The sequence below is a fragment of the Hemitrygon akajei genome, chromosome 9 (genome assembly GCF_048418815.1).
Source record: "Hemitrygon akajei chromosome 9, sHemAka1.3, whole genome shotgun sequence".
NCBI lineage: Eukaryota > Metazoa > Chordata > Chondrichthyes > Myliobatiformes > Dasyatidae > Hemitrygon > Hemitrygon akajei.
Genome location: NC_133132.1, coordinates 118845837 through 118858456, shown reverse-complemented (window position 1 = coordinate 118858456; position 12620 = coordinate 118845837).

Here is a 12620-nt window from a genome sequence, read left to right as displayed (position 1 = left end):
AATTTGCCTGAAGTGAGAGGTCACAAAGGCATTAGAGAAATTTAAGTTGTATTCATCTTAATAGTACAAAGGAGGAAGTTGTCAACAATTGAATAAGAAACTCTTAGAATCATATTTCAGTTGTCTTAAATGTTTATTATGAAAAAAGACAAAGATTAGGAAGGTTAATCTGAGGCCTAATTTCATTGTGATACAACTGAGAGTTCCTTTAATGCTCTGTCCATAGACATTAAAGGGTACCTTTAACCTAACAGACAGTAGAGGGTACAGCACTCATTTTACAGCTGGACCATTTAACTCTGCGCTGCAGATAACTGAGAGCAGTTTCAACAATGCAAGAACTAGCAGCCTGTCTGATTCTTATTAGCCATCTACTCAGGAAGCTTGGTTCAACGAGCTTACAAAATAGATAATGACAGTCAAACACATGTAGATGCTGGAAATCTGAAATAAAAGCAGAGAATACTGGAAACAGTTGGTCACACCTGCTGAATGCTTCCAACAAATTCCATTCTTATTAAAAAGTAGATAACCTTGCAAAATTATATTATGAATACCTGTGTTGTCTACTAAAGGTAAATTCCTGGAACATGGTCTATTCAGGGAAGTGGGTTAAAATGTATAGACAGAGGTCACTTTAATAGGTACTCCTGTGCATCTGCTCATTAATGTAAATATCTAAACAGCCAATCATGTAACAGCAACTCAATGCATAAAAACATGTAGACTTGACCAAGGGGTACAGATATTGTTCAGACTAAATATCAGAATGGGAAAAGAAATGTGATCTCAGTGACTTTGACTGTGGAATGATGGTGCACGACAGTGTGGTTTGAGTATCTCAGAAACTGCTGATCTCTTGGGATTTACAGGCATAACTTTCTCTAAAGCTTACGGAATATGGTGCAAGAAACAAAAAGCATCCAGTGCACAACAGATCTGTGGACAAAAAACTCCTTGTTCATGAAAGAGGCCAGAGGAGAGCGCCCAGACTAGCTCAAGCTGATTGAAAGGTGACTGCAGTTCAAATAGCCATGCATCACAGCAGTCGTGTGAAGGACATTTCTGACTGAACAACACGTCGAACCCTGAAGTGGGTGGGCTACAGCAGCAGACCACAAACGTACACTCAGTGAGCAGGAGGTACCCGGAGGAGTAGCCACTGAGTGTAGACTCATTGAGTAATACAATGTGAAAACAGGTCTTTTGTTCCACCTCTTGCATGCCAAGCAAGATGCCTTCCTGAACTGGTCACGTTTGCTGTATTTGGCACCATGAACCTGTCCAAGTGCCTAGAACATGAAATATAGATCATTACAGCTACGTCTATTAGATAGATAGATAGATAGATAGATAGATAGATAGATAGATAGATAGATAGATAGATAGATAGATACTTTATTCATCCCCATGGGGAAATTCAACTTTTTTTCCAATGTCCCATACACTTGTTGTAGCAAAACTAATTACATACAATACTTAACTCAGTAAAAAATTATGATATACATCTAAATCACTATCTCAAAAAGCATTAATAATAGCTTTTAAAAAGTTCTTAAGTCCTGGCGGTAGAATTGTAAAGCCTAATGGCATTGGGGAGTATTGACCTCTTCATCCTGTCTGAGGAGCATTGCATCGATAGTAACCTGTCGCTGAAACTGCTTCTCTGTCTCTGGATGGTGCTATGTAGAGGATGTTCAGAGTTATCCATAATTGACCGTAGCCTACTCAGCGCCCTTCGCTCAGCTACTGATGTTAAACTCTCCAGTACTTTGCCCACGACAGAGCCCGCCTTCCTTACCAGCTTATTAAGACGTGAGGCGTCCCTCTTCTTAATGCTTCCTCCCCAACACGCCACCACAAAGAAGAGGGCGCTCTCCACAACTGACCTATAGAACATCTTCAGCATCTCACTACAGACATTGAATGACGCCAACCTTCTTAGGAAGTACAGTCGACTCTGTGCCTTCCTGCACAAGGCATCTGTGTTGGCAGTCCAGTCTAGCTTCTCGTCTAACTGTACTCCCAGATACTTGTAGGTCTTAACCTGCTCCACACATTCTCCATTAATGATCACTGGCTCCATATGAGGCCTAGATCTCCTAAAGTCCACCACCATCTCCTTGGTCTTGGTGATATTGAGACGCAGGTAGTTTGAGTTGCACCATATCACAAAGTCCTGTATCAGCTTCCTATACTCCTCCTCCTGTCCATTCCTGACACACCCCACTATGGCCGTGTCATCAGCGAACTTCTGCACATGGCAGGACTCCGAGTTATATTAAACGTAATCGTAATTCCTCTACCACTTCTTCTGACACCTTGTTCCATATACTTCCTCTGTATGAAAAACTTATTCTCAGTTCCCATTTAAAATCTCTCAGCCTAAACATAAGCTCTGAATGTTTAGACTCTCCTGCCCTTTAAAATGACTGTGACCATCCACCTTAGCTGTGCCTTTCATGAGGTCACCCCACAGACTCCATCACTCCAAGGAAGACATTCCCAGTGTCTCCCTGCAGACCCAGCAACATCCTTGTGAATCTTTTCTGTATAATCTCCTGCTTGATCACATCCTTCCTGTCAAATGGCAACATTACACACTCAATACTCCAGGTACAGAGTCAGCAATGTCCTGTAGAGTTGTAACACAGCACGTACTCATTGGCCCATTCAGTGAAGATAAGCATGTCACATGCCTTCTTCACCACTTTGTCTACCCGTGTCACTAACATCAGAGTGTTTCGTGTTTGTACTCCAAGCTCTCACTCTGCTACAACACTCCCCTGGGCCCTGCTATGCCCTGCTTTATCTGCCCAAGTTACAAAATTTCACACTTGTCTGAGTTATTTGCCAGTTTTTGCCCACCTTTCCAGTTGATCTAAATCCTACTGAAACCTTAGACATCTTTCTTCACTGTCCTCTACACCAACGAATCATCATCAACTTTACTATCATGCCACTTACATTCTAATTCAACTTACTAATGTAACTTGCTTCAATTATATCAGTGCCTAAGAAAATAAATAACCTGCCTCAATGACTATTGTCCAGTAGCACTTACATCCACAGTGATGAAGTGTTTTGAGAAGTTGGTGATGAAACATATCAACCCCTGTCTGAGAAGTGACTTGGATCCACTCAGTTTGCCGACCACAGCAACAGATCTTCTGTAGATGCCACCTCTTTGGCTCTTCACTCAACCCTGGAACATCTGGAAGCAAAGGTGCATGCATCAGGAAGCTCTTTATCGACCATAACTCGGCATTCAAATCCATCATTCCCTCAAAACTAATCAATAAGCTTCAAGACCTTGGCCTCAATACCTCCTTGTGCAATTAGATCCTTGATTTCCTCATTTGCAGATCCCAGTCAGTTCGCATTGGCAACAATATCTCCTCCACAATCTCCATCAGCACAGGTGCACCACAAGGCCTGTGTGCTTAGCTCCCTGCTCTATTCGCTTTACACTTATGACGGCGTGGCTAAGCACAGCTCTAATATCATATTCAAGTTTGCTGACTACACCACTGACAATGGCCGAACCAAAGGTGGTGACATAGGAGGGAGATTGAGTGGTGCCACAACAACAACCTCTTGCTCAATATCAGAAATAACAAGAAGCTGATGATTGACTTCAGGAGGAGGAAACCAGAGGTCCATAAGTCAGTCCTCATCGGAGGATCAGATGTGGAGAGGGTCAGAACCTTTAAATTCCTTTGTGTTATTATTTTGGAGGATCTGTGCTGGGACCGGCACCTGAATGTAATTACAAAGGGAGGATGGCGGTGCCTCTACTTCCACAGGAGTTTGCGTAGGTTTGGCACGACAACTAAAACTTTGACAAACTTCTATAGATGTGTAGTGAAGAGTATACTAACCGGCTGCATCACTGCCTGGTATGGAAACACCAATGTCCTTGAACGTATAATCCTACAAAAAGTAGTGGATATAGCCCAGACCATCACAGGTGAAGCCCTCACCCGAATTGACCACATCTACATGAAACCTTATCACAGGAAATCGGCATCCATCGTCAGGAACCCTCACCACCCAGGACATGCTCTCTTCTTCTTGCTGTGATCAAGAAGAAAGTAAAGGATCCTCAGGACTCATGTCACCAGGTTCAGGAACAGTTGTTAGCCCTCAACCATCAGACTCTTGAACCAAAGGGGATAACTTCACTCAACTTTACTTGCCCCATCTTTGAGATATTCCAACAACCAATGGAGTCACTTTTAGGGACCCTCATCTCATGATATTTATTGCTTATTTATTTGTGTTATTATTTTTCATTTTGCACATTTTGTTGTCTTTTGCACACTGGTGGTCTTTCATTGATTATATTATGGTTATTATTCTATTATGGCTGCAAGAACATGAATCTTAGAGTTGTATATGGTGACATTTATGTACTTAGATAATAAATGTGCTTTGTACTTTGAACTTTGCAGGGGTGTCAAACTCATTTTAGGTCACGGGCCAGATTGAGCAAAATGCAGCTTCATGCGGGCCGGATCAGTCGGACGCGTGCGAACGCAGCTTTCGTTCCCTCTGTTTTTTCAGCCTGCTCTCATGTGTCTCAGTCTCTGCTATAACTACAAAGTGTTTCACTTTACAAATTCCGTTTCTTATGAAGAAGACTGCCGAGCAAGACTGCCGAATAAACACTAAAAACCCTGAAAACCTGGTACCTGAATAAACTCAGCATTAGCCATATCATACGCCATAGGCGCTTCGATTACTGGGGCCAGCTTTAGTAGTAATTAGATATTATCTTGCGGGCCAAAGATAATTCCACCGCGGGCCGGATTTGGCCCGCGGGCCTTGAGTTTGACATATATGATGTACAGTATATGATAAACAATGGCATAAAGTAAACTTTGATCATTTCCTTGTCTCTGTCTATATTTTCCTTTTTTCCTACTAAATATGACTTCTCCCAAAGAACACATTCTCTGAAACCATTCATCATGGCATTTTCAAATTCTCAACCATCCCTCGGGCTTGATGCTGGATTCATCCTGATGTTTCCATGGCCACTGATCTGCTGCATCACACCTCATCCAGTAGCTTTGACAACTGAACATATTCAGTCCAACACTCTCACTCTCTCTCACTAGCCACCTCCCCTTTTTCACCCTTACTGCATTTCTGTGTTTTGTGCCCATTCTCATTTTCACCCTTAAATCCAATATGATGCAATAGGGACCCCTGCTTTATCCTGAGCTGTTGAGTATTTAATATTTCCATTATATTTGAGTAATCTTGTATGTATACTGTTTGATTAAGCATTCTTGTTCATTTAAATATTCCATTCCAGGTTATATCCATAGATACATGAACTGCATATGTCATAACGCTACCATGTGATAGGTGTGTGCCTCTCTTAAACTCGAAGTTAGACCCACAATCCCAAACTATGTGTCTTCCTTTGAGTTAGTTTAGTGTTTTGAAATTACAAAACATAACATTGGCGACGATGTATTTTTAAAATGGACCCAGGTCGGCTCTAGGCCTGTTGAAGCGTGACTCGAATGTGTCAAGGACAGTGGAAGTAGGTAAACCAGACGTCCTTGTTCTTGCCAAGCAAGGAATGGAGGCAGCCACTTTGTGAAGCTGTTCTGTAACCTCCATTTTATGAACTTTTTGGTGAACTGATCCTTGCTCTGGGATAGCATAATCAAATCAATTGAACGGGGACACAAGGAATTTCTGCTTCTGATGCCGACACTGTGATCATTCTCAGATTAGCCTTAACATGGAGTGTATGTCACCAGAAAACTCTTAATACTATTTGGTCTACCTTCTGCCACTAGATAAACAACCTGAAATTTCCCTCGGGATCAATAAAGTATGTCTGTCTGTCTGTAAATAAATAAAACTGAGATGTGGTAATTTTACTGATTGTGTTATATTTATCATTCTGTTTTTTCAAATGAGATAAGTCATTGAAATATTTTATACTATACGGCCTTTTAGCCAATGACAAATGTGGTGACTTTCCAAAGGAAAAGTATCTGTTCTTCTCCAAGATCCTATTGTGATGGATTCACCTTTGAGGGCCCGAGAGGCTTATTGCTAACCTCAGCAAAAGGAACTACTACAACAACATGACATTTCCAAAGGGTCAGAGGTGTTTGTAACAAAATTAAGATTCTAACAAATACTCCTTGCTTAACTTCTTGTCGTCATGTAAATTACAAGTAGTAATCTGTTTGAAGTTAAAAGGACACCTAGGCTGGCCGCTAAGAGATGTGGTTTGCAAAGTGAAGTGACCACGAATCTTCTTGTCTTCATTAGCCAAATGCAAGACAATGGGGCTATGGTAATTCTTCTACATTAAACAGGCAACTACAGCTAAATTACTTGCACCATTGTCCTCAGAAAGCTTTAGACCATCTGTGTAAATTACTTGGTCACAGAAAGGTATCTGGAAATTATCACATGCAGATGAAATCATCTAGTAGAAAACAGTATAAATATTAGAAAACATTGGGGCTTGTTAGGAATGAGAAGGAGAAAGGCAGAAAGATATTGTGACAAAAATAAGAACTAGAATTTATTCCTCAGCTTTCGTTACAAAGTTGAAAGTGAATTTATTATCAAAGTACCTATGTATATACCACGTATACTACCCTGAAATTCATTTTTATCGGTATTCACTGGAATTACAAAGAAACACAACAGAATCAATGAGAAACCCACACACAACAAAGAAAGACAAGCAACAAATGTGTAAAAGATGACAAACTGTGCAAATATGAAAGAGTAAAGAAAAACAAAATAATAATAAATAAATAATCAATACATATTGGGAATGTGAGTTGCAGAGTTATTGAAAGTGAGTCCATAGCTTGTGAAATCAGTTCGCGGCTGGGGTGAGTGAAGTTATCCCCTCTGATTCAAGAGCCTGATGGTTGAAGGGAAATAACTGTTCCTGAACCTCGTGATGTGCGACTTGAGTTTCTGCAACAGACGACTCATTTGTCTGCAACTCATTGGTATGTTCTTTTAGTCCATAAGAATTGTAGCTGTGTTTGGAAATCCTTTGTAGTTTGTAAATCTTTTGTAATTCAGAAATCTTTTATAAATCAGAACTATTCTGTGAATGTTAAATATGTGTAAAGAACTATTTGTTTAAATTTAAACATGTATCATTAAAAATAAAATAAACTGTGTTTAAACTAAGCAACACACACAAACTACAGGAGGACCTCAGCAGGCCAGGCAGCATCTATGGAAAAAATGCAGTTGGTGTTTTGGGCCGAGACATGTCAACTATACCTTTTCCCATAGGTGCTGCCTAGCCTGCTGAGTTCCTCCAGCATTTTGTGCGTGTTGCTTGGATTTCCAGCATCTGCAGATTTTCTCTTGTTTGTGATTGGATTACTACACTGCGAGGAAGAAATTCGGCCTGAAATGTCTACTGTACTTTTTCCATTGATGCTACCTGGCCTGCTGAGTTCATCCAGCATTTTGTGTGTGTGTTACTTGAATTTCCAGCATCTGCAGATTTTCTCTTATCTGTGTTTAAACAACTTCGTTATCTCCTTCTTGGTAGGGAGGGGTTACTCATCACTCAAGCAGACCTTGCTGCAGAGGCAATGCAGGGAAATAAGTGAGTCCATGAAGGGCAGGTACTGTATAACCTGCCTATGGGGCAGGTACCCATAGATAACTATATCGGATATGGCTTACAATATTCTTTTGAGTTTAGAGCTTTGTGGACAGGGAACAGAATACTATCACACTATCATTGCAAAAGAAAATTAAGTATTTATCTAATTCCCTTTTACATATAATAATGGATTTGGATTTACAGTTAGGCATAGCTAAACATCCATCCACATGAAACTAAAACCTACAGGCTTCAATCTTTACTCTTTTAATAATTTTTCACATATTCCAACCAAATACATGATTACTAAGCACAGTTAATTTCTTCTACCACTGCAGCTTGCAATGTGTACCATCTACTAAGTACACTGTAGTTACTAGGCAAGGCTACTCTAGAGCACCACTGTTCATGACCACCACTATTGGGCAGAAGGTTTAAGGAAATGACATCACCCACAAGGTGTCCATTAACTCACAAACCAACCTGACCTGGAAATGCATCATCATTCCATTATCATTGCTGTGTCTAAATTCTGGAACTGCTCACCCAGATACATTGTTCCTGTGCAGCGGTTCAGGAATGTCCTCATTCTCATCTCCTCAAGAGAAATCACAGAAATGCTGTGGCTGCATCCTACAGGTTAGTAAATCCTTTATTTCACTGGTAGTTTTACAAACACCAACTGGAAACATGCATCTCTCCCAAGGTCCTCCATAATGTGACAATATCTCACCCCAAGGAAGGAGTTCCCAGCTGTATCAACATGACAGAATGAATGATAGCACTCCCACATTGCCTCCACATCTCATACAGGACTTACCAGGGAGAGAAATAAAAGCCTGCAAATCTTTGCTCATCTGAAGACGTACAATCAACTTCTCATGGACCTGAATGGTTGGTGTTTATCAAACCCGATTCATACAGTATTCATTGTAGAATACATGTAGGAGACATTCCATTCTCTCCATGGTATCTTAGCCCATCAAACACGCAAAAATAACGTTCATATACAGAGATGAGCAATCCGAATCCTGAGGAAATTAAAATTTTCCATCTCAGCAGTAACTGAGTTACTTTATAATGTGCAATATTAAAGCTTCCACATTTCTGCCACAACCACAGAAACACATCGGGCACATTGGCATGATATTTTACTGCAAGTTTTTTCTGCCCCTTCTCCCTCAACTTGCATAATGTATCTAGAAGCAGGATTGTTCAACCCCAGAATTGCTGAGTTTCCCTATCCCAGGTCATTAACTTGGCCTGGAGGACTCACCTTGGTGCGAGTCTGCTTCAGGAGAGGAGATAGACAATAGACAATAGGCAATAGGTGCAGGAGTAGGCCATTTGGCCCTTTGAGCCAGCACCACCATTCACTGTGATCATAGCTGTTCATCCACAATCAGTACCCTGTTCCTGCCTTCTCCCCATATCCCTTGACTCCACTATCTTTAAGAGCTCTATCTAACTCTTTCTTAAAAGCATCTGGAGAATTGGCCTCCACTACCTTCTGAGGCAGAGCACTCCACAGATCCACAACTCTCTGGGTGAAAAAGTTTTTCCTCAACTCCATTCTAAATGGCCTACCCCTTATTCTTAAACTGTGGCCTCTGGTTCTGGACTCTCCCAACATTGGGAACATGTTTCCTGCCTCTATCGTGTCCAATCCCTTATTAATCTTATATGTTTCAATCAGATTACCTCTCATCCTTCTAAATTCCGGTGTATACAAGCACAGTCGCTCCAATCTTTCAATATATGACAGTCCCACCATCCCGGGAATTAATCTCGTGAACCTACGCTGCACTCCCTCAATAGCATGAATGTCCTTCCTCAAATTTGGACACCAAAACTGCACACAATACTCCAGGACCTCTTTGCTCCTATACTCAACTCCCCTTGTTATGAAGGCCAACATGCCATTAGCGTTCTTCACTGCCTGCTGTACCTGCATGCTTACTTTCAGTGACTGATGAACGAGGATACCTAGATCTCATTGTACTTACCCTTCTCCTGACTTGACACCATTCAGATAGTAATCTGCCTTCCTGTTCTTGCCACCAAAGTGGATAACCTCACATTTATCCACATTAAACTGCATCTGCCATGCATCTGCCCACTCACCCAACCTGTCCAAGTCACCCTGCATTCTTGTAACATCCTCCTCACATTTTAGACTGCCACCCAGCTTTGTGTTATCTGCAAATTTGCTAATGTTACTTTTAATCCCTTCATCTAAATCATTTGTGTATTTTGTAAATAGCTGTGGTCCCAGCACCAAGCCTTGCGGTACCCCACTAATCACTGTCTGCAATTCTGAAAGGGACCCGTTAATCCCTACTCTTTGATTCCTGTCTGCCAACCAATTTTCTATCTGTGTAAGTACCCTACCCCCAATACCATGTGCTCTAATTTTGTCCACTAATCTCCTATGTGGGACCTTATCAAAGGCTTTCAGAAAGCCCAGGTACACTACATCCACTGGCTCTCCCTTGTCCATTTTCATAGTTACATCCTCAAAAAATTCCAGAAGATTGGTCAAGCATGATTTCCCCTTCGTAAATCCATGCTGACTCGGACCGATCCCGTTACTGCTATCCAAATATGCCGCTATTTCAGCTTTTATAATTGACTCCAGCATCTTCCCCACCACTGATGTCAGGCTAACTGGTCCATAATTCCCTGTTTTCTCTCTCCCTCCTTTCTTAAAAAGTGGGATAACATTAGCTACCCTCCAATCCACAGGAACTGATCCTGAATCTATAGAACATTGGAAAATGATTACCAATGCGTCCATGATTTCTAGAGCCACCTCCTTAAGTACAGGCACAAGGAAGGAAAAGATTTCATATAGCAATAAGCCTCTGAAACCTGTAACCATGCTCTTGGTCACTGCTTTCTTACTGCTAATGGAAGCAGGGAAAGATATTGCATATAAATTTTAAATTCTTTCTTACAGTGATATTTAAGGAGTAGATCTCAGCCTACCTATTTCAGTCCATAGGATGACCATGCAAGTCTTCATACCCCATATTTTATTCCCATGAGGAAGCCTGGACTTTTCTATCCTTGGTTTCCTCCAAATGCTTGGAAGCTTGATGTAATGCATAATAATAGAGTAGAAAAAGAATGATAGAAAATAAATGATGTAGAAGTAGGATGCCCAGTCTATCATTTCTGTGCTGGCTAAAATGTGCTACCCCAACTGACACTGAACCTGTAGCTCTGCAGGTCACATTCTGGTGTTTGACTGCCTCTGCTAAGGGAAACACGTCTACTCTACCTCGGCACCTCATAATTGTATAGAGCACAATTACATTTCTGTGCTTCCTCAGTTCCAAAGAAAATATACAGTACGTATATTTCCTCATTTTCACAATTGTGCAGGCCTGGCAACATCCTTGTAAGTCTCTTCTGCATCCTCCGCATTGTATTCACATGTCCCCTGCAACGCGCTTTGTCAGAAATGGGCATGATACCGAAGATGTAACAACTAGCATTGTTCCGTGCTCTTATAGTCTGTGCCTCAGTCAGTCAAGGAAAGTATCCTTGCTGCACCTTTACCATCTGACAGACCTGTCCTGTTCAAACCCCCTTTGTTCCTCCACACTAAGCAATATGCTTCAATTTATTCCATATTCTTTTGTCCTTCTGGGTGTCTCCATCACACACTTTACATCACATTTCTCTGGATTAAATTCAGTTTACTGCTTTTCAGCCCAGACCATCTGTACTTTCTTGCAGAGACAAGGTCCCTTTTGTTATTAACCACAAGGTCAATTTTTGTATTATCTATAAATTTCTTTATCATACCTTCTCCATTTGTCTAAACTCTATAACATACAGTATAACAAAGTACTGTTCTGAAGGACTTCAGCTTCAAGGTCTTAACCAATAGTTATCCTTCAACCAACATCAGAAACATACTTAATTTCTACAGAACTGGTTCAGAAATGGTCAGGAATGTTACTTATATTACAATAGTGTTGTACTTTCGGAGAACGGCATTGGCTGTAAAATACTTTTGAGTTGCTCTGTGGCAATGAAAGGCAATGCAGAAATGGGAACAATGAGAAGCTCTCTTTCTGCTAATCTCTTCATTTCAGAGTGTTTTCTGGAGTGCTACCAATACTTCCTTGTCCAGTTCTACTTGGCTGAATGGAAGAAGCCCTTCACATCTTCATCCGCTTCAGCCTGTTCACCTTCACATCTTCATCCGCTTCAGCCTGTTCACCTTCACAGCAGATACCAGGGTAAAGTTAGGTTCCACAATCTGTAGAACCTGGTGTAGAAGCTTCATTGGGTGACGCCTTTTCGGAATTGTTTCCGTTGAATGATGAATGCCTTTCTCAACAAAAGCAAAGCGTCAAAAATTTGGCAGTGTTCAATGTGAATTGCCAGGGATTCCAGTGGTGACAACCAGCGACTCTTTGTAGGAGTAGATTATTCAAGATGAAAGAGTTACTAACATAAGACACAAATGTTATGTAGTGGGTATGTTTCAAACCAATCCGAAACTCTTGGCAGCAGTCCTGCTGTACGCTAAATACTGATAAGCAAAGCACAGGTGCTCGAGTATAATAGGGGGTATTTAGATTTGTGCTTCAGTACAGGGCACAGATTTACTGAAGAGCAGCTGACTACATAAGCACCACAGATGCAGGGAACTGCCGAGTGAGGTGTCCACTACTACGTGTTCCCCTTTTCCTCATGCTGCTGGCGTTCAGCTTGAACTCTCTGTGGACTTTCTCTGTGTGCTTATCACAGCAAGCGAGCATTCGTGAGGTGTCAAGAGAGGGAACAAGCTCATTTGTGCGACTGTGGAGGGTCTTTTATTCTCAGTGCTCAAAAGCTGGAAGTGAAAGCAGTCTATTGTACTGCCTCAACAACGACAGTTCTCAGCCCAATGTGGCCTCAAAGACAGAGAAGTGGGAACTGTAAATATTAAACAGCAACAGACCATTTTTAAAAATTCTTTTATTCTGCATTGAGTTCAGTT